The following is a 22,373-nucleotide window of genomic DNA, read 5'->3' as shown; positions in this document are numbered from 1 at the left end:
ATTTACCGTTTACTTAAAAATTAACTATATGAGCTTTAACTAAATATTTGAGTCGCTTTAAGGTATGTACTCTATTTGTTAGGTGACTTCCATAAGCTTTGTCATGTTCAAATACGTTATATCAAAAAAGTACTGGGAATTGTTCAATAAAACTCATTTAATCATTAAAATTTATGATGTCGCCTTCAAAATAATCTCCATTGGATGCAATACACATATGAAAACGTTTTTTCCAGTAGTCAAGTCATTTCTTATAGGCAATTTTTGGTATGGCCTTTGGCTCCTCCGACAAACTTTTTTTATGGATTCCACGGAGTGGCATTTGATGTTATGGGAAGAAAAAAACTAAGGCGGAGCTAAATCAGGTGAATATGGTGGTTGATCGATGGTTTTTATTCCGTGTTTGTCTTTGAATTAGCTCTCAATCGTGGCTCTGTGCGATCGCACGTTATCGTTGTGAAAAATCCACGAGTTGTTCTTTTATAATTATGGCTGTTTTTACGGATTTTTTCACGCGAACGCCTTAGTAAGCCCAAATAGTACTCCTTTTTGACCGTTAGCCCCTTTGGAACTAATTCACGATGCACCAGACCGCAGATATCAAGGAAAGCAATGAGCATCGCCTTGACTTTTTCCGTAATTATCTCACGGCCCTCCTTCAACGCTTTATACCACTCACATGCACGTGTTTTTTATAACACTAATACATCAAAAGCTTTTTTAACATTTTCAATGAGTAGCCGATGACATCAAGATTAGGTTGGTTATTGTTGCGTCTTGACGAGGGAGAGACACAAGTTCATTTATAATAGGAGAGATCCAGGATGACCAAGAGACAGGAGGAGAATAATTCACGTGGAGGAATAATGTAACACTGTTTATAACATCATGTGTCTTCTAACTATACTCTAATATATTTACAAAAGACGAGACTATTTATAATACGTAAAACACAGTACTTATAATACATAGACGAATATACAAGAAGATAAAAACATGTAAGGAAATATTAAATACATAACAGTTATGCAGTAATACGTTGTACCAAAAGGAGTATTGAGGACCAGGTACTTCTAAGAGATATTGTTTGTTGCATGAATTGGTTTAGAGGTTTTCCACAGCCCAGATAAAATAATCATAGAGAGATACATTTATTGTAGGAAGAAGTGATGACGTTAAGAGAAGTGCAATACCTCACAAATACCTTCATAATTAAGTTAAATTAATATTTGTATATATAATTAATGAACTGTTGCCTTGATAAAGAGGAGTACAAACACCTTACAAGAAGCACTCCAAAATCAGTGAGGTATGGAATGTAATCTGAATTTTTTTTTATTACAAAAAAAAAATATTTTTTTCTTCGTGGGAGGCTCAGGGATTGAAAAAAAATACATATTTGACTAAGCTTAATTAAAGGTATATTAAAATTATGAAATATAAAAAATATGTCACATTTACATAAAAAATATAACTTTTCATTCAGAGTGTTAAAAATTGAGCTGTAAAATATTTTTTAACTATTTAAGTTCAGTTCAGTTCTATATGCTTTTAATATCGAGATCTATTGCCCATATTAATTCCCATGGAAAGTGATTTTATTGTGAAGGTAATTCAATAAATAGGAATATGAAAATTAATTACTTGTCGTGAGTATACATTAAAAAAAAGTGTATGCTTGTAACCTGCGAGATATTAGTTTTTTTGTAAATTAATATATGTCAATCAAATTGTGACAATTTTTGAAATTTCAAAAAGTGTTGTATTGCCATATTCATTGTTAATATGTAAACGTCGGACTAGATTTGTAGCTTTTATTTTTTCATTTAAAAAAAGAGTGTGGCCTCCATCTGTTTAATACTTCCTAATTTCTTTACCTTTTTTGTAGAAACCCAATTAATTATACAGAATGATTTGACTTGGTATTATATCATTTAAGTCTTCTTAACTTAAGTATTAAAAAAAAAAATAACAATTGCTAAGTTGAATATTCATATGTACATAACCCATATTACTCTTGCCTGATCAAAATAATATGTCATTTCTCAAAATATAAATTTATATAAAATATTTAAAGCAAAGCTATGCAACAAGTGTTTGTTAGCATAAAAAGTTTTATAGACTTTTTTCCTTGTAGGAAGGACTTTGAGATTCTACATGTTTTGTAAAACTTTTATTTATCAAAAAAAAATTGAAATTAAAAAGATAAAAAAGAAAAATACAAAATTTAAATAGTAAAATCGCAAGAATTTGAAACTAGAAGGATAAAATAATGATGCAGAGAATTTTGTCGAATGTATTTTACTCTAAGCGCTATTTTCCGGCGATTTATCGTAACTAAATCTGAACGATATCCTATATTAATATTAGAGGTTCGTTCTGATTTAGATAAGATGTTAAAAAGATTAATATACATACACTGGAGGAAAAGTAGGTTTAATCGATTAATTGTATTACCCACTATTATAAGATTAGACGCTATTATTATTTAGTTTCTAAACGCTATAAATTATGTTTGACAACATTTCTTCCGTCTCCTATGTCGATGTTGGACATTTCCATCATGACGGTAGACAAGGAAAAGTAAGAAAAGGTTCGTAATTTTTGAATAATGAGACTCAATTGTAAATTCAATTGCATGAATCCTATGAAAAGAGATTTCCATGCATTGAATAGTTTTCTCTACAAGAAGAAGTTACATTTCGTAGGGAAGTCCTTGAAATAATTTATAACCCTTTTTAAAACTAGCAAAGTATAGATTGCGTTGAGGACTTAATTGAATTAGAAAATAATATGTTTGCAAAATTGTCTGCAAAACCTACGACACAAGATGGAGTTAAATGGTTCTAGGAATAAATATACATATGAATAATATAGGAAGATAAAATGAATCAATGTATTAATGTTCTCCTCTCATTTTCTTGGAATTATAATCAGGAGTGAGTGGACCAATAGTAAAGAAATTAAGTCGTTAAGGCTATTAAAGAATTGCATTCCATCTTGGTAATTAATCAGTTCGATTCTTGAAAATTATTTATAATAATAAAAATCTTTTTAACCGAAGAAAGGAAATAATATATAGAAAGCAATATAGCTTCTCTGATCAATTGTGATAACAAGATAAAAAAAATCTTTAGGGACTTATGGAGCACTCTTCAAGGCTTCTACCTAGATCAATCACCCCATACGGAGAGTCAACCTTGAATCCATTTCCTAACTAGATCATTAAATCTACCTGAAGGATATTTCCAACCTCAAACTCTCCTACCTTAAGTCATTTTTCTTCATCAAGCATTCTTTCTACCCCAAGCTCTCCTCCCACTTTTAATATGTTTCCTACCTCAAGTATATTTCCTAATTCAACAACTCCTCCTATCTTAAGACAGACTTCTACCATAAGTAGAAATTCCTGACTTAAGCTCCTCTCCTACCATAAATCCATTTCTTACCTCGAGCCATCATTCAACCTTAAAACAGTTTCTTACTTCAAGACCCTCTCCTATTTTGAATCAATTTCCTACCTCAAGCTCTCTTATATTAAATCAGCTATTTTCCTTCAGTCCTCTTTCTAACTCATCGTCATGAAGAGTTAAAGACATGTGCTTCAATTGTATTGGGTGTTCCTTATATAACCGAAATTTAAATATAAAAACAGCAAAAATGCTTAGGATATTAATTTTGCATAAAAAACATTTATAACAATCGTGTAAATATGCATTTGTATTAACATTAATAAGTAGTTGAAACACTGTTATCTCGATGACTTTTATTTAAAAAAGTTTGAGATACATTATTGACTATTGATATTAAATCCCGGATTGCTGATAATAGTCGTAAAAATATATGGAGTTACGAAGAAAATGTAAGGTTTTTTGCAAGACGTCTTTGTAATTAACAACTAAGGAACTATAGTCCTGAAAATGTTCAAACTAGAACAACACATTAAAATCCAATTTAATATTGGAATTTAGTATTGTATAAAATTCAAATAATTAATTCCAATTGGAATTACTGATATAACCCGGACCCTTGTTTTCTGGAATATTCAACTCCATATACGTGAATCATCCCAATTTTGTTAAGTGTATAGAAATTTAATGTGGAAAAGTAATACTTTCTCGCTTTTCCATCATCAGGTCAATGGAGTCTTGAAGAGAAAAGAGGTGTAATCCAAGATAAAGAAAGATTTAGAGAACTTGAAGGAAATATTATATTTCTTGCATTGGACGAAACAACAAAGACTTGACAGCGATCCATGACTGCAGTGTTGGTTGGTCCTTTAGAGGGTTATCTTTGGGTCTTCTTTATTCAATTAATTTAGAAGATGCTACGAAACCCGACAATAAAACTATTACAAGTGTTCCTGTAAAAAGACTCAAGAATGTTCTTTGTTCCGATTTCAGAGTCCAAAGACTTGATGAAGGTTTTCATTACCGATGAAGCATCATATTGAATTAAAGCATCCGAAACCCTTTAAAAATACTTTCCAATGTCACTTGTCTATCTCATGATTGTAACAGAATAATGAGAGTATCAATACATCAAATTGAGAGAATTGTTTCCTGAAACCGTAAATCACGATATCCATTTTTTTTAAATACAAAAACACACCTATTCTTAACTGTGATTTTATGAAAGTTTTCAGTGTGATGTCGGACATAAATGTACCAAAAGGTTTCCGTTTGACGGAAAATCACGTCAAGTATATTATGATAATGAAGTGAAACATGGAATTATTGAACGTTGGAGATTTACACCAAAGATATTTAAATTATCTAATAAATCATACAAGTATTATAATCATTATTATTTACTTCTTTTATAACATTGTTAGATATTTAAATTTGGCTATTGGAACCGTTGTCTACGATGATGGATAAAAATTTTATTATCATATTTTTGACGTGAACCTCCGTCAGATGGGACTTTTTTGGTACATTAATGTCCGACATGTCACTGTAAACTCTTTCGAAATCAAAATTAACAATAGAGAGTTTTTGTATTTAAAAAACTACCTATCGTGATTAATGGTTTCAGGTGGTCATTTTCTCAATTTAATGTATCCCTTGTCTTTTTCTATTCCCTCCTGAAATTTAGTTATGAAATATTCAAAACCAATGTCTTGGCATAGATTTTCAACGATAAATAAACTTGGGAGTAGGGACAATCTCTCTTGCAATGCTTTAATAGTTACCTGGATTGGATCCAAATTTTGTTGAATAAACATTATTTTTGACAAAAGTGGATCGCGTTTCAAAATATATTTTTCTTTTTAGATTACATCTTTATTTTCATCTATAACATTAATATACTCTTTGACTGAATTGATGTCTTTGATGTAATAGTGAACTGTTTTATACCAACGGAATTCTAAAAAAAATATATTCACTACTTCAAAGATGATTGTGTTTTTATTTTAGAATTAATCAGGACAGAGCGTATATATTCGTTCAGACTCTAAGCGTATAAACTGATATGCAACATAATTGGAAAATATTGTCCAAGTTGTTTGGCTTCATCAATGCAATATTGGTATTACTCCATTGGTAATAAAAACCTTCACTATTTTGTCGGTGAAATCGGAGACAAAAACGTTACTTCCGATTTCACAGACAAAATAATTACTTACTAAGATCCAAATGTGGAATCTTGGACGGTCGTGAATTTACGGCTCAGTTACAGATATCGACAGGATATATCTCCTTCTATGAACCGTGTAAAGACTATGGGAAAATGTATAACTCGATCCTCCACGCATTCGCTGTGTGCCCCCGTTTGGAAATATTTAGACTATTTGTATCTCTAAATATGAAGGGTCTCATATATACAAAGTCAAGTTATCTATCGGTCATTATTCTTTTTGTATTATCCGTGAGAGGGAATTCGCTTCCAAAAACTAGGGCACTGCACTATGCACTTTTAAATTCCAAGGCATATATTACAAAAAAAAAACTTGCTTTGAGATAGCCAATCCAAGTAGAAAATTTAAGAGGTATTTTAATGGTTGTCACAGCAATACACGTTGCTTCTAATATCAAAATACCAAGAGTATATGGAAAGTTATGGGACAAAGGCCTCTCACATAGAAATAAGATTCATACCCTCTCAATCAGAACATCCCCTGAAAAATTTAAAACATATTGTGAATATTTTTAGAAAAATGATCGTCTCTTAGATAGCTGAAATGCTAGAAATTTTTATTATCACTTTTAACGTTTTATTAGTATTTGTGCCGATTCTTTCAATATTTTTGATAATTCATTTTATTTTTATTTTACTTCTAACATTGTTAAATGAGCAATTAATAATTGATTTAATAATTAATAGTAGTCAAAATCTAATAGATAATAAAAAAACAGACCACAAAAAAAAACAAAAAAAACGTTACTTATGCAACACATTGTACACCTTCCAACTTAATGGCATTATAAGTACATAAAAAATTACAATATTAAGGAAAAATGACCACTGCAGTCAGTTGGATCGCCGTCGAGTCCGTTGTTTCTTCTAATTCTTGATTCCATATACAGTAAAATTGGAAATGTCAGAATCTCAATCATTTAGCGACTTGTATACAGTTCCAAATTCTTCTCGTAAATTCGGTTTTTAATGTGATTTTCTACTTTAAACTAATTCAAAACTTTGATCCCATAATCACAAAAACGCCATGTCAAAAACCTAGAAGAATCTTATGAACTCAATATATATTTTTATAAAGTATCAGGGATTAAAGGATACATAGCAATTTACATACCCTTTAAAAGATATTATATCATTATAAAATATGAATACATTTTGAAGTAAAATAATATTAACTCTTTCTACATACATTTTTTTATTATAAATTATACTTTCTTTAAAAAAACCGAATATTTGACTTGTAGGTACAATGAGAAGTGTCTTTGAATAAAATCAATTCAAAAATGTGTTTGGAAATATATGTAATAAGCGCATTATATTGTAAATCTTTATTCATTTTAAGATGCATGAAGGAAAATTATAAACTATCAAAATAACATATAATATACTTTTACTAATACAGTAAACAATTTCCAAAGTTGTACCCATAGCGGGGTTGCAGTTCCGGTTTTTGAGCCGCTGGACCCGGAGCCGACAAATTCGAAACCAAAAGCTAGAGCAGAAGTTGAAGTGAAGGGATTCTTTGGAAATATAAAAAATATTGAAAGACATAAGGAAAAGTGGAAAGAAAATAGTCAAAACTTTGATATTATAATTTCTATTTCAAGTTGTGAGTTGAAATATACAACAGTCAAAAGAGCTTCTCACTCTTTTATATCAACTACGAACCTCAAATGATATAAAGAGGAATAGTTCCTTCAATAAAAAATTCTAAATTAGGTATTTCGTTGAAGATTAGTGGCCCAAACAGTTTCTTTATTATTAAATCCTAGGATCGACTCACGAAGATAGTATAATTATGTGATTTTAAAAATTGAACGTTCCACAGAAACCTCCATTTTATACAAATAATAACCCAGAGTCTTAATTAAATTAGGATTTTTTTCTTTTTACTGAACCCATCCTTACAAAAAGAGGATTGGGCCCATGTTGTGAGAATTTCGCAGAACGAGTCGAGAAGGTGATCTTGACATGAAGAGTCCCATCAGTTATGTTTGCTTTGAATATTTTCAGCTTACCTGTTGATGTTAGATTATGTTATTTAAAATAATGAACAACAGTTCTAAGAACACGGTTATAGTTGAGCAGTTCATCAGGACCTAAGGCAATGAAAGTACCAAAAATTGAACTTTCCACAGAAACCTCCATTTTATACAAATAATAACCGGAGTCTTAATTACTTTAAAAACTTCATTCGGTCCAGATAATATTCTGTCCAAGAACCCATGTCTAGTTATATTGTTCTCCCAAAAGTCTTTACTTTCCATGAATCTTGTGAGCCAACTAAGGTTTAGTTTCTTCTAAAAACTTTTGTATCAACAGAACCAAGTCCCCAGTTATTCAGTGATGTTATAAAACAGCCATGGTTATTCATATTTTTTAATAACAAAACTATAATATATTGTACAAAAAACGTAGTTTCATAGTTTAATTTTGTATTATATAAATCCATCAGTTAAGTAATTAAAGAACTAGCAACCCAAACACAATAATTAAATTCGTTTTGAAAGCTCAAAACTCAATCTTTGATGCTAGGTGATTTGAAATTTCAATTTTGTTCAAATAAAATGCCATTGTTAAAATATAAACTTAACAATTGAATATTCTATTATATACAGATGTGAAATTATAAAGTTTTCATGTTGTTGATACAAAATATATCTGTGTAAGTTTGTTTTTTTTTTTACCTCAAAATAATTTTATGAGGTGAAAAACGGTTCATTAAATAATATAACAAAAAAGAAATGATTTTATGAATTTCTAAACGGTATTTGCAAAACAATGGATCAAAAACCTTTAACTACGATTCAGATCAATATTTCGACGTGAAAGAACCCATGATTTAGCACAATGAATCCTAAACCGGGACTCCTTAGTGCATTGTCTAAAGCTCAGGAAGTTTCATGGCCATCAAGAATTTTCTTTTGTTCTCTCTCTAGTATCAAAGTCCGGACAAGTGGAGTAAGTATTGCAGCCAAAACAAATGAGCTCTAAACACCTGTCCCATTACCAGCATTACTAAACTTCTTCAATTATATTTACTGAGTACTTCAGATCTTAGAAAATTCAATCATATTCCGACATGACATCGTTTTCTTGAATACCCAGAGAGAAGGGGAATAAATTACCCTGTAAGGAAGGGCTTTAGTATTCTAAAAACTATTTACTGTCCTTATCAAAAAAAAAAATAGAAATAGACCTATAGTATAGAATACTTTCTAGTACTCTACAAGTTATAACGCCAATAAATTTTGTGGTCCATCAGTTATCGATTTTTCAGCTCTATGGAAGTCATTAAAACTCTATTGGATGGGTCAACTTTGGAAAAGGGGGAATTTATGGAGCGTTCATCTAAAGAAGCTTCTTATTAAACAAGACCAAAATTATAAAAGTAATCCCTGCACAGGAGTGCCCAAAATTTTAAAGACACTCTCCACTTACTTTCCAAGACCAGAGGGATTCTGCAAAGGCTCAAAAGAAATCATCAAGTAATATGAACTATATATGGAATGGGAGATGGTGGTGAAGGAATCTTTATATCCAATGGAAGTTAGAACCCCATGATATGTGCATTGTTGCTGACGCTGCTATATACCCATCTTTTGTGTACAAAATAGCTTGTATACACTATAAATCTATATTTCCCCAGAAAATGTTCAATCCCAGTTCAAAGACACATTGTGCTATTCAGATTCAGGTTCGCTATGATTTCAGTATCATTGTTGAGAAAGTGTGCTCCACTATACCCTTTTATTGAATATCGGAAACGAAGATAAATCAAAAGAAACATACAGGAAGTTATCGGAGCCTTTAATAGTAAACTGCTGACGGGGGCAGAAGAATGGGTTACTTATCGTAAATTATGTGGTACCTTGGAAGTTGGAACTAAATTTGACAAAGACATACGTCGAGAATGCCTTTTTTGTAGTTTTGTATTTATTTTGTTATATTTTTCCAATTCAATTTCCAATTTTAATTCATTTTTTGTGATATATGCTTCACGTCTGTATAGCTATTATCCTTTTTTTGAATAGGAAGGAACCATATTTAGGTATTATAATAAGAATATTTTTTCAAAAAGTCAATTCAAGTTTATTGTTTTTTATTTGTAAAAAAATTAGTTGCTAATTTAATTAAAGAAAAATGAAGTATTGACTGATTTGATAGCTGCTGGGAAGTTTCGTGAAACATCGGAAATAACATAGGAAGACCCCTTTCTATTATTGTACTATCGAGAACTACAAAGGACAAAGAAAAGATAATAAAACGCAATATAATTATCAAAGAAGAATGTAAAAGAGATTATTCATCAAAACCATGATAAACAATTTGCATCCTATGACACACTGTATGTATGCAACAAGTTACATAATAAGAGTCAATCAATGCATGGGTACAATGAGGCCACAATCAACCCACTACGTTTTTTAAAATTTATATTTACTTATTTTTTATTTACGAATTGCTCATAAAAGAGTATTCTCTTTTATGAAAATATTTTATTGTTCCTAGACCCTGGCATCTTAAAAATCTATCATTCAGCCGACAATATCGAGCAATCCAGCTAATTCTAGGTTTTTGGAATTACTTGGATTTCAGTTTGGTTATGTTGCTCTATTTACCGAATTCATGCAATGAGGTTGATTTTATTGAATCCCGAGTGGATGTCCTGGAAAAGAAATGCAGTGTCATATTCGATGATTTGAACAGAAGTTAAATGAGGCACACTCTAGCAGTGATACAACTTCAAGATAATGCTAACCTCCAGTATATTAGAGCCTGTTCAGTGCCCTTGGCCATTGGTGAGAAGGATGCTTCCCAGGTTGGAGCATTAAAGGAGGGCGAGGCCTTTTCAAAGGTTAATTTTTCAGAATGGGCATATCCAATTGTTTCTGACCTCAAACCGGATGGAAGGGTTCACGTATGTGCTAACTTTACCCAAACTAACTCTCCAGTGGTGAACAAGATGTTTCACCCACTCCTTTATCCAAATAAATTGTTTGAAGACCTTGATCAGATCCAGTTCTTCTGCAAATTGGATTTTACAAGATGTTACTGCAGTAAAAGTTGGAAGAAAAATCAAAGGAGTTTTTGGTTTTAAAACACAGTTAGGACTTTATGGATATAATGTCTTATCTTATTATCTTGCCTCGGTTCCTGCTATCTTGCTGGCAGTGAGGAGGAACATTTTCGAATTTTAGATGAAGAGTTTAGTCGAATATCGAATACCGGAGGTCGTCTGAAGCCTAGCAAATGTAACCATATATTTGATGAATTAACTTATTTAGGGTTTCCCATATTTCAATGAAACACTATTTATGGAGTAACTTTGATTATTGGAGGTTTAAAAATTTGAAAAAAATTTGAATTGGTAATCTGAAGAATGAATTTTTTTTTCCTTATGAGTTGTCATCATTATTTAATTCCTGAGTAGTGAGCTTCCTTTCCTCAATAAATTAAAATATATTCAAAACCTTATTGAATATTCGTGTATGCACATAAAAGACTAATCGTAATCTTGAAGATTTGTTGTGTAGCTGTAATTATAAGTCCTTATTGGACTCAGGTTAGAATTGGGGATCGACATCAGAGTAATACTAGCAAATATCCTTGTTTATTTTCTTCTTCCCCTCCTCCCTTGTCACAGCTGATCTCCTCAAAAATATTCGTCAAATTATCAGTTAAGTGTTACTTTAAATGTAGAAGATTCTCCTCTTTACAGAAGTAATTGAATTCACATGATCCTTGTATTTTGAGGGTATGTGGGTTCTTCCACCATGGCATCACAACATTAGTAAGAAGGGCCAAGTACACTCAGGAGGTCAAATTGAGACTGTTATCAAAAATATCAATCGGCATAACATTCTAGCTTCCCTGAGAGCCCCTATTATTGAGGCTGTGAACAATATGAATAAAGATCGCCTGATAAAGGCGTGAAGCAGGTTCTGCGCTAGGTTGGAGGCCGTGGTTGAGGCTGAGGGTCTTTGGATTGAATGATTAGGTTCATGGATGTTCCCTACGTTTGTATTTCAATGGATTTGTAAATATCTCTACTAATTTAAGAAATAAAAAGGTTTATGTCCTCGTCTCGAAAATTCTTAATTGTAAAACCGGACCCTGTTTATTATACATAACATAAACCCAGTTATAAAATAAAATAAGATAAAATGTATCCCAGTTAACGAAAACGTAGTGGTATGGTACATGGATAATTTAAATAAATTTCCCAATGTTTCCAAGTTAGCTTCACAATTCCACAGAGCTATAGGTACATCTGTATCAAGGAATATTTTTTGACAGTTGGCGATATTGTCACTACTGATTGGTTTTGTTGATTACCGGGAAAATGTAGACAAAATCATCTTTTTGCAAAAAAAAAATTGTAAATTCATAAATAATACTATTATATAAACCAGGAGTATCAAACTCATTTCACATCGTGGGCCACATTCAAGCGTGATGTGTTTTTTCAGGACCGGGCTATTAAAGTTATAGCATCCTAGGCTCTGAATAACCAAAACATCATTGGCCTTTGGAAATATTCCTAGGAGATCAGTTAAAATTGTAATAGCTAGGAGTTTAAGGCATAACACCCCCATAGAATTGATGAGGACCCCGCTACTTAATAGTCATGGCGCTCTTGACGACTCCATTCTGAATAATGCGGAACGTATTTTAAATAACTCCTACACAAACTCGTACCATAAGCTATTTCGATACCCATTAACGAGAGACTCTCTCTCTACGAATTCCAAACACACCCTGGAAGAAGAAAGAAAGTGTGGTTTCTGTAAAGATAAAGTGGAAACGTCCTCTCACCTCTTCGTGGTTTGCCGGGAGATGGCATGTTCGAGGAAAGGGTTAAGTAAGGCTACGAAGAAACATAGAAGGATAGGGACTGGATTTTCTTGATGTCTCCAGGAGCTGACAAAGACATGAAGATAGAGACACGTATTACAGTTTTTTCTTTTTAATATTTACAGAAAACTACGTTAATTGTATTTAAAACACTTCTACTTTTATAGTTTACTGCGGTTAGTACCAAACCGTGGGTTAAGTGTACCGTCCCAGCCATAATTAAAATGGATATATATAGAGCAATTAGCTACACGGGTAAGTATAACCAGTTCTCCCCTAAGGACATTAGCGTTGAATAATAATGTTAATAGATTTTACTAGAAAAAAGTCAGTACGTTGTATGAGTCTAAGTGAGTAAGACCTCTTATTGGCACAGCCAAACTGATGACCCTGACGTGATCTCCTTTTTTTACTCCAATTCTTCATTCAACTCTTTTCTCACCTCAGCATGTAAGATTCCGTTTCTTGCCCTAAACGATGCATTTGTGGTGAAATTTCCTGGAAAAACTCTTGAGACTCCTTCTATTGCGCGGGTTGACGTTATTTGGGCCTACAAAGAAATCAAAGGAGAGCTCGAACAAGATTTCCCAATTTTTTTCGATTCTCTTACAATGTTAGGGATGATTGATCCTCTTCTGAACTCCATAGAGTGATGAAGGAGACAAAAAGTATGAGAATAGGCACTATGACGATAGTTTTCATATTTTTTTCTCGTGGTGGAGGTCAAAGAGTTGTTTTACCATTCCGATGAGCTTATGAAAGTATTTGCTTTTTTCGGGAGGATTGAGCATTTGCAATTGCTTTAACTTTGATTTCACTGGGCGGTGTCCCTTTCCGCTAATATCATGGCCCAGGAATTCAAGTACTCCAGTTACAAAATTTACTCTTTTAGAAACTATAAGCCAGGTCATTTATCTTTGAGCATCTGAAGGACTTCCTTTACATGATGATGGTGTTCCTTCTTTGTGGTCGAAACTATCATAATATCCTCGATATAGGCGAAAACAAAACTTATTTGTCTAAAAAGGGAATCAATTAGTATTTTAAACGTATTTGACACATTACGTAGACCAAAGGGTATTCTGACAAATTCACAAAGCCCAGTGCTTGTAGTAATTGCTTTTTTCTTAGCATCATCATTGGACATTGGTACTTGATTGATAATAGGCCCGTCTGAGATCTAATTTAGAGAAAAACATTTTCCTCCAATATCCCTTAAGAAATTGTGGATATGAGGCATTGCTCGGGAATATTCAATTGTCTGTAGTTCCCTACTATACGCCAGGAGCTACCCTTCTTCTCAACAAGATGTATAGGTGACGACCAATTGGACTTTGATCTCCAGATGTTTCTTTCCGAGAGTAACTTCGATATTTCCATTCTAAAAATGTCTTCCTTCTTAGGGGTAAGATGACACGTACGGGTGAAGAAAGGAGCTCCTGTAGTTGGTGTTAGTAGCATGCCTTTAATGAAAATGTTTAGTGATTGTGTTCAAAGCCTTTCTCCTTCCTCTCCTAATTTAAGTAGTATTAATCTTTAGGAACACTGAAGCTTTAAACGCTAATGCATTATCAGTAAATATAGTCAATGTAATTTTTTCCCTATTCTCTTTTGAATATGCGCCATATTTTTTTTTTTTTTTTTTTTTTTTTTTTTTTTTTTTTTTGCTCAGTTATTTCTAGTTTATCAGTAGAAAAGTTTGTAAGTGTTTTATTCTACAGAAATATCCACTTCTTTATAAAAATAAACTACATATATTTACTGGTATAGTACTAATCATTTTTTTTTAATTCATAATTATTCAATAATTTTATTTTAGCCTTTCTGTTTACAAATATTAACTTAACTTTCATTTAATTTTAATTATAGTTTGAGCTTCATGTTATAAATTAACACAGTATGAGACTATATAGATACTTCAATTCGGGTAGCTTATTTTTCAGAAATTAGCTTGTATATTAAAACGAATTTTCCATAAGGTAATATGTTAATGCAATATGCAAAATGATCTATGTATTTAATTCTTTTATGTCTTTCTTAATATCTTTCGATAAAATATTATACAATCTTCTATTGAAAAAAATAACTAATTAGATTAACAACATTTATTTAAAGTACTTGGCAATAAGGAAGCATTTTTCCAGAGCCAAGTCATGAATGGGCATTCCTGACTTTATTTTTGATTTGATAACAATTTTCCCCAATAGTGGGCTATTAAACTATTATTAAGTCTCTTTTTTACAATTTCCCTAGAGCCCGTATGAAAATACAATTGCCAGGATGGACAATAAATGGAATAAAATGTATCTGAAGGAAGGAGTTGAATATTATGGCATTTGGCATCATTGATTGGTTTCATGGGTTTGGCTTTACAAAGTTTGATGAGAGTGGATGTAACCATTAGAAGTCCATTTTTGGCCCATGCGCTTCCATCATTATTCTGGGAAATATCAGCTACAATAATTTTTAGGAGTTTGTGATGATGAGTGAAATGCAAGACACCATTCGCTGAATTAAAAAAATAAATAGCTTATTACTTAAAATGATTTGTCTTGCCAACTAATAATGATTCCATGTTCTCAACTCCAGCATAATTATAGCTGAGAAGCAATTCCTTGAGAACAATAATATCCTTGCCCTAATAAGTGCCACCATAATTATATACAAACCAATATCTTAAAATATGAGGGCGTTAAAGTAAACGATATTTTGAATTTTGTCTTTCAGTCAAAGACTCTCTATGACCGTTCTTTAAAAACGTAGGTTAAATCAATGCTAAGGAGTTGAATGTTATAATATTTTTCCATGATCTCAAGAACAGGTGCACTTCTTTCGTAAGTTTACTTAGTCATTAAGCAAAAGATATTTCGTTTCGGATGTAACTTAGCTGCAATCTCAAGGGCACATCATTCTTTTAATGTTAAGTAGGCTCTTCTAGATATTTCCAAAAAGAAAAAACTCGTGTCTTTTGGAATATTTACTTCATAAAACATGGTGGGATTGTTGATTTTTTTAACAAACAAGGGTATTTGAGAATCATTAAGGAATGAGAGTTCTTTGTTTAAAACCTTAAAAATGGATTTCAGATGTAACTGTACAAATTAAATTTATTTCATTAGTAATAATAAATAAATGAATTATCTTAACTAAACTTAGGGTAGTACTGAAGAATATGTACCAATTGACTAACAATAAAATAGAGATAATTACAGCCATTATCCTTTTGCAATAACTTCCAGAACTTAGGATTTCACCTGATTTTTAACCCCCCCAAAAAAAAAAAAAAAAAGTAAAAAGTTAGGGAACAGCTGTCAAAACGACACCTTCTATACTTTAAACAAGTTTTGGGTCTACCAGACCTTCTGAGAGGGGGCCAAGTCTTGTTGAAACAGGAACTCCACACCATTTGCCTTAGCTTTTATTCAAGGTATCATTTTGTAGAACAGGAGTTCAGAGTACCTGTCGGCACCCACCCTGTCCTTCGGCTCAATGAAGATGGTGGGAATAACACTGACTGTTAATTATGATTATGATCTTCTCTTTTGTGTACCCCCACATACATATGAACAAGAAGCAGAGTTGAAACATGCAAGGGAACGTAAGAGCAGATCGGTTATCAACGTGCACGTTCAAGAATTCATTGATTTACTTCCTTGAAAGAATAACTAAAGAGATCTTAGTCAGTTTTATGACATTTTATCATCTGTAAAAGGTCTTTCGAAATAAATAACGTACTCATTCCCAATTATTTAAAATAGACTTCCAAGGATATTGAGAGAAGGGTGGGAGCATTTTGTGAGCTCCAATGATTGTTCTTGTTCTACCATAAATAAAATTAATGAACATTTGGAGATTGCAGTCAGAGTGGGTGAGACTGGAGTCAAGCTTGAACATTCGTCGAAAAGGAACGTATTACAAGTTAGTGTAAATGATACAGTTTGTTTTTTAGGTTCGGGCGGGTCTCATCAGCTTTGGAAATGTAGTTCATTTAAGAATACATCTTTAAAAGAGCATATTAAATGTGGTGAGCTTAACGAGGGAAAGGTGTGAAGGAGACTAACTATGTGTAAAACTTTATTACAAAGGTCATACGGCCCTCCAGTATCTAGCCCGTCAGCGTATAAATATATAAATACAACTATCACAGTACATACATTATAAAACTAGTGGAGATAGTAAGGAGATTGAGGGGGGGGGGGGAGAAATCTGGTGATCTCTTCATCAATGAGTACGTTATTTATTTAAAATTTATTTAAATATGGCATATTTTGCTTCTGCACAAGTCATGTTTAACAAAAGTTCACTCATAAGTTTTATATCTTCTAATTTAGTAAGAACATTAAAATTCCAAGGTATCGAAAAGAGACTTGCAATTATTGGTGTTGACAAAAGGGAGACATCCGCAAAAAGCCATCATTGTCATCAGATATCTCTAAGGTTGATTGGCAATTCTTTGATACCCATTTCGGCCTTTCAAGTACAGGGTGGCTGCGCTAATCGTGGACGACTTTTGAACTAACCAGGTAGTTTATCAGCTGGTCGTAGACGCTCTCTTTGTATCTCTTTTGAACAACTGACTAGTGTTCTACAAGGCAAAAGCTGACTTTTTTACTTTACAGCAGCATGTCTCGCAGGAAGTAAACAAGTTCGTGGACCTATTGTGATACTCCTCCGCGTTGGATATGAAAATGCCAAAATAAGTTAAAAGTGCAATACTAAAAAAAAAAGTTTCTAAGGGGAAGTGAGTTTTTTTGCTTTTGTTGATAATGCTGGAGACCCAAACGAGTATGATATACACCGAGGCGATCAAAGAGGCGCTTTGATACTGTTCCAACATCCAAAATAACGAAAATTAAGCGCAAATTCGACAAAAATCCTGGGAAATGGATGCGTTAAATTGCGCAGGAAACAGATCTTGGCCGAACAATAGTGCCAAAATTGCATCAGATGAGCTGTGTTTGAAGTCTTACGCCCGTCGAAAAGTGCAAATTTTGTCAAATGCAAATAAGAAGTCCCGTGCGTTTCGAGGCCGTAAATTGTTGAACTTTCTGAAAAGACGAAACGAAAACAGAAAGGACACCAAGAAGTTAATTTTTTTCAGTGATGAAAAAAACTTTTGCCAAGACCAGAAGGTTCATTGTCGCAATAATGGATGGCTATGCCCGAATCGGAACAAATTCTCTTAGTCTCTCAAACAAAGTAACCAGCGTAAGTTATAATCCTTATAATGATATCAAATCAAGGCCACGTTATGCCTCCCTATTTCTTTGCAAAGGGTATGAAAGTCAATTCAGACCATATATCAACGTGCTGCACACTGAAGTAAAGCCGAGGATGGATAACGTGGCAGGGGGAGTGGCATTCACGTGGCAGGGGGAGTGGCATACACGTTCCAGCAGGACAGATAACTGGCTCACACGTCCAAAAAGACCCAAGACTGGTGCCACGCGAATTTGCCAAGTTTCTGGTCACGTGAAATGTGGTAACCCTCGTCACCTGACCTCAATCCCCTGTGTTATTATCTCTGTTCTGCGGTTGAAGTTGATGCAAATGCCATGCTGCAGAGCATACTAGACTCGCTGAAACGTGCCATCAGACGTGCCTTTGCTCAAAGTGACGTGGAGTCCCTGAAACGTGTGTGTGCCCGTTTCCAGACAAGATTGGAGTAGTGTGTGGAGGCCCAGGGGGATTATTTTGAGTAAAACGTCTTCCTAATATTATAGTAATTATCTGTGTAAGTTTTATGTTTGTATCTTATTCCGTTTTTCTATTTATGTAAATTTTTGTCAGATGCCGATTTTATGCACGAGTAGCATGGCCCGCCTATAGATAGAATATGAGACTATATCGACCCTGTACCAGTAGATATACATATTTAAGCCCACAAATCCTGGAGTAATAAAAAAAGGAAATCCCAGATTCCTTGTAGGTTTACCGGTCTGTGAAGGCATCTCCAGGGACTCCGATTAATTTTATTTCCAAAAAGTGCCAAGTAAGCCATGCAACAGTCTCCATCCCCTTATTTATTGTACTGAGAATGAAGTCATACGGGCATAGACATATCCTATGACAGTCACTTGGCCTAACCACGTAAAGCAAATTGCTGAATAATTTGAAGTCCCATGGTAACCGAATCAACTTTTATTCAGATGAGAAGCAATGTACTGTCAACTGATCTCACAACATCCAGGACGACAGATGGTCAGCCACCAACAGATCTAATGTCCCTGCGTCTTTCAAATCAAGTTTCCGGTCAGCATCGTTACCCTTGGATCATTGGGAGCAATGTCAATGTTGCTTCCATATAAAATCGGCTCAACAATACGGGACAAAGTAATTAAACACTTATATATTTAATTTTAAGTGACAACAACGTGTCTTTATTTCTTCTAATACAAGAATACGATGACTCTATTTTTTATAATAAGACGATACCAAAAAAAAACAAATATACCGAAAATATACAAATATGTATGTGGGGGTACACAGAAGAGAATATCATAGTAATAGCTAACAATCTCCCTAAGAATGGCTTAATTATAATATGCATATCAATTATCAATTGATTAAATCAATACTCATTCGGAAGTCATACCCGATGGGACCTTGCAGACTGGTCGCGTAAATGCTCAACCATTAGAGACTCGGATGAAAACTCTTCTAACATACTATCCTTACCCTCATTAACACTCATAACTATCCATAGAGGCCACTCCAGTTGCCTTAATACTCCATCTAGGAAGGTTTTTTTTGTGGATTTATCCGCTTCCATCTCCCTTGCTGTTCCTCCTACCAGCGGTTGAAGATCTCGTAGACTGTGTACTTTGGATACTGAACATCTTTTTGATGTGTGATATATCATAAATACTTGTTTTGAATTAAAAGTTGTGCAACTAACTTAACTTCTCACTTTAAAATTGGAATAACCGAGTTAAATTGTTATACTTTCCTTATTGCTCAGAATGGAGTTAAAAATAGTCCAGATTTACTTGTACGACCCTTTATATAAATAGAGAGTACATGCATGTTCAGGAAATATATAGAGGGGCCTCAAATATTTTCTTTACAGTCATTCGTTCTAAATAGGATGTTATTTGTATTTATGGCCTTAAAGAAACCTTTCTGTTCTAAGCACCCTCTATTTTATCCAGTGGATAGCTCAGTATTTACGAGTATCAATTTATTATGATAACGTTTTGTTATTTATACGTGATTTAAATATCTTATAGAGATTTGAAATATTATTTTCAGTAAAAAAGTGGAATTAACGAAGCGAGCCATTTCGTGCAACCATTTTTGTTAATTTTAGACGTAAGTTATCAAGCCAAAAGTGTATCAATGAGCTTAATTCCTTATATGGAGATCTTGCACTATCCTATAGTATAATAAAAAACTGGTATGAATTCGAATGAGGTCGGAAATAGCCTCACGACGAATTTCAGGAAGGACGTTCAAAATTGGTTGTAGTTCCAAAATACATCAATATTATGTATGAGTTAATTAGACGAGATCGTGATGTGACTTACTAGGAGATCAGGGCATTTTTGAAGATAAGTTTGACCTATATTTACAGGATATTGTATGTAAATTTGGATGTAAAGAACCTTTATATACGTTCGATAACATGTAACCTGAAAAATGATCATATGAAGTCCCGTGTCAATTTGTGCCCGAAAAGTTTGTTGGAGGTGCATCAAAATGTATTTATAATATTTACACAGGTGACAAAAGATGGATCTGTACATATGACCCTAAAACAAAACAGCAATTGACTATATGGACCTTCGAAAATATTGTATTTACTCAATGGTATAATGATTCATGCTATGTTTAATTAATGTAATTTCAGCAAGTGTGAAAAGGAACATAAATAAATTAAATAATTTGAATTATATATTTGTTCTCTTTTGACCAATAGAGAGACAAGTTCTTTTATTATTTATTATTAATCTGTTTTCCAAAATAATTTCAAGGTAAACTCAATTACTTTATAATAATGGCAACGAGAGAAAATATATAATTATAATGTAATAAATGTCAAAGATGGACCTGTTAGCTTGTGAATATTTCATTATTGTGATGTAAATAGGAGTGGGGTGTATGACCCAAAATTTTATTTCAAATTTAAATTGTTGTTTTTTTTAGGTTCCAATTAGCCAATTCAGATTTATTATGAGAAAAAAATGGCATTTGCCTCATAACTAAGGTGAACAATCCTATTTTATGCGACCATATCCCTTTTTTACTAGTGATACAGTATTATCTATATATCAACTTCAAAAATGGATAAATACGTAATATAAAACTTTATCTGGTGGGGCTTAAATACTTTAAGACACATTTTGGAATGCTTAAATTCGATTTTAGTACATAAATCATAAGAAAACTATCATTCACTAGCTGCTGAGTCTATTATTTTTCCAAATTCTAGAAAAATTAGCATAGTATAATCAATATAAATAATTGGAAACAGTGTCATTGTCTGATATTCATATTCATTTTTGAGTTTCCCAATAATAAGATGGTTTGACATACAAAATTTTATTCAAATCGTATGAAAAAATAAAATTGAATGTAAATTTTCCATCGAATATAATCCGTCAATATTTTATTGGGGATGTTTTATTCAAGTTTTCACATTAGCAAAAGACTGAAGCTAGAAATATTTAAAAAGAAACTTTATAATTGCATCTCTCTCAAAATGATGCATTCTGCAGATTAAAAAACTCTGACCATGATGTGAAAGGATGTTAGTTAAGGCCCAAAAAGACATAAAAATGTTTTCCTTATATTAAGTGTAGAATATTTGAATTGCAAATAATAGTTATCAACCCTTCAAACTAGATCTTTTGGATTGAAACAAAATTGAGCAACAGAGTTTTATATTCTTTTTCAAACAAAACCCTTAAAATACGGTAGTTTTTTTTATTTTGTAAACAGCACTTCCTCAGGATAGGATAATTGCATATCAGGAATCAGCAAATAGTAGTTAAAGACATCCTCCTCAAGGTGAATTGGAGGTCAGTGGTTGGCGAATGGCCGATTAGTTGGAAACCCAGAGGTAAAAATAGTTCTTCCTAATAAGAACTGAGAGGAGCTGAGTCTTATCGCCATAAATGATGTTATTACCCAGAATAAAATTTGCCATCTGATCATTTGTAAGAGTAGTGCTAATTGTTCATAACAAAACCATTAAGGAGGGTGAATGAAAAAGCAACTTTCCACACGACCTCTTCAACACTATAAAATGCATAAAAATCGATAAAATATCCCAGAAAATGAATGAACTAGGATGGCTAGTGGCTATGCTCTTCCCAACGTAGTAATTTAGAAATGTTCGGGAATTTTGGTTATATAGCTTATAGAGTACGTTTGAAATTTGTTAACTTACATATAAATGAGTTAACTTTCAAGTTTCATAAATGAATAGTACTAAATATCTATAATTTATAACCATTCAGAAAAAACCACTTTACAAACCCTCAAAGTAAGCTTTATATTATAAATAAGTTATAATTACATGATAATTTTTGTAGTCCGAGCCTGTTCAAATTCTCCCATTACTGACTCCAAACTCACCAATAAAGGCACCGACTCCGTAGTTCATTCAGTAATACATTATGTCTCGCTCCCGCTTTCTCTTCGCTCTCTAACACAAATCCCATATATACTCCTTTGTAGCAGGCGCGCTAGGTCATCCGCTTACAGGCTTCTAGTATTATATCACTAAGCAGTCCAACTTGATGTACTAGGTCGCCTGTGGAGTGTACTTATGACATTTTTTTACTTCCGTCCTTGAAGGGCTCACGCAACCTCTTAAAGATTACATTCAATACATGGAAGTTAATAAAATATTATTCGTAGTAAGGGATCGT

General features: G+C 32.9%; 1 long non-coding RNA gene and 1 pseudogene across 1 annotated transcript; both read right to left on the bottom strand.

Moving 5' to 3' along the window:
• Positions 1 to 10,137: 10,137 nt before the first annotated feature.
• On the bottom strand, positions 10,138 to 14,123 carry LOC139906383 (uncharacterized). The gene is made up of 3 exons (XR_011781871.1): positions 13,109 to 14,123; positions 12,460 to 13,048; positions 10,138 to 12,402 (listed from the first exon to the last, which is right to left on the bottom strand). It is a non-coding gene; the product is annotated as an uncharacterized lncRNA (long non-coding RNA).
• Positions 14,124 to 14,671: 548 nt separating this feature from the next.
• Positions 14,672 to 19,192, bottom strand: LOC121124860 (lactosylceramide 4-alpha-galactosyltransferase-like; annotated as a pseudogene).
• Between the last annotated feature and the right edge of the window lie 3,181 nt (positions 19,193 to 22,373).

The sequence above is a fragment of the Lepeophtheirus salmonis genome, chromosome 9, assembly GCF_016086655.4.
Source record: "Lepeophtheirus salmonis chromosome 9, UVic_Lsal_1.4, whole genome shotgun sequence".
NCBI lineage: Eukaryota > Metazoa > Arthropoda > Copepoda > Siphonostomatoida > Caligidae > Lepeophtheirus > Lepeophtheirus salmonis.
The sequence above is the reverse complement of the archived record's forward strand: the minus strand, read 5'-3'. Positions and strand labels throughout refer to the sequence as shown.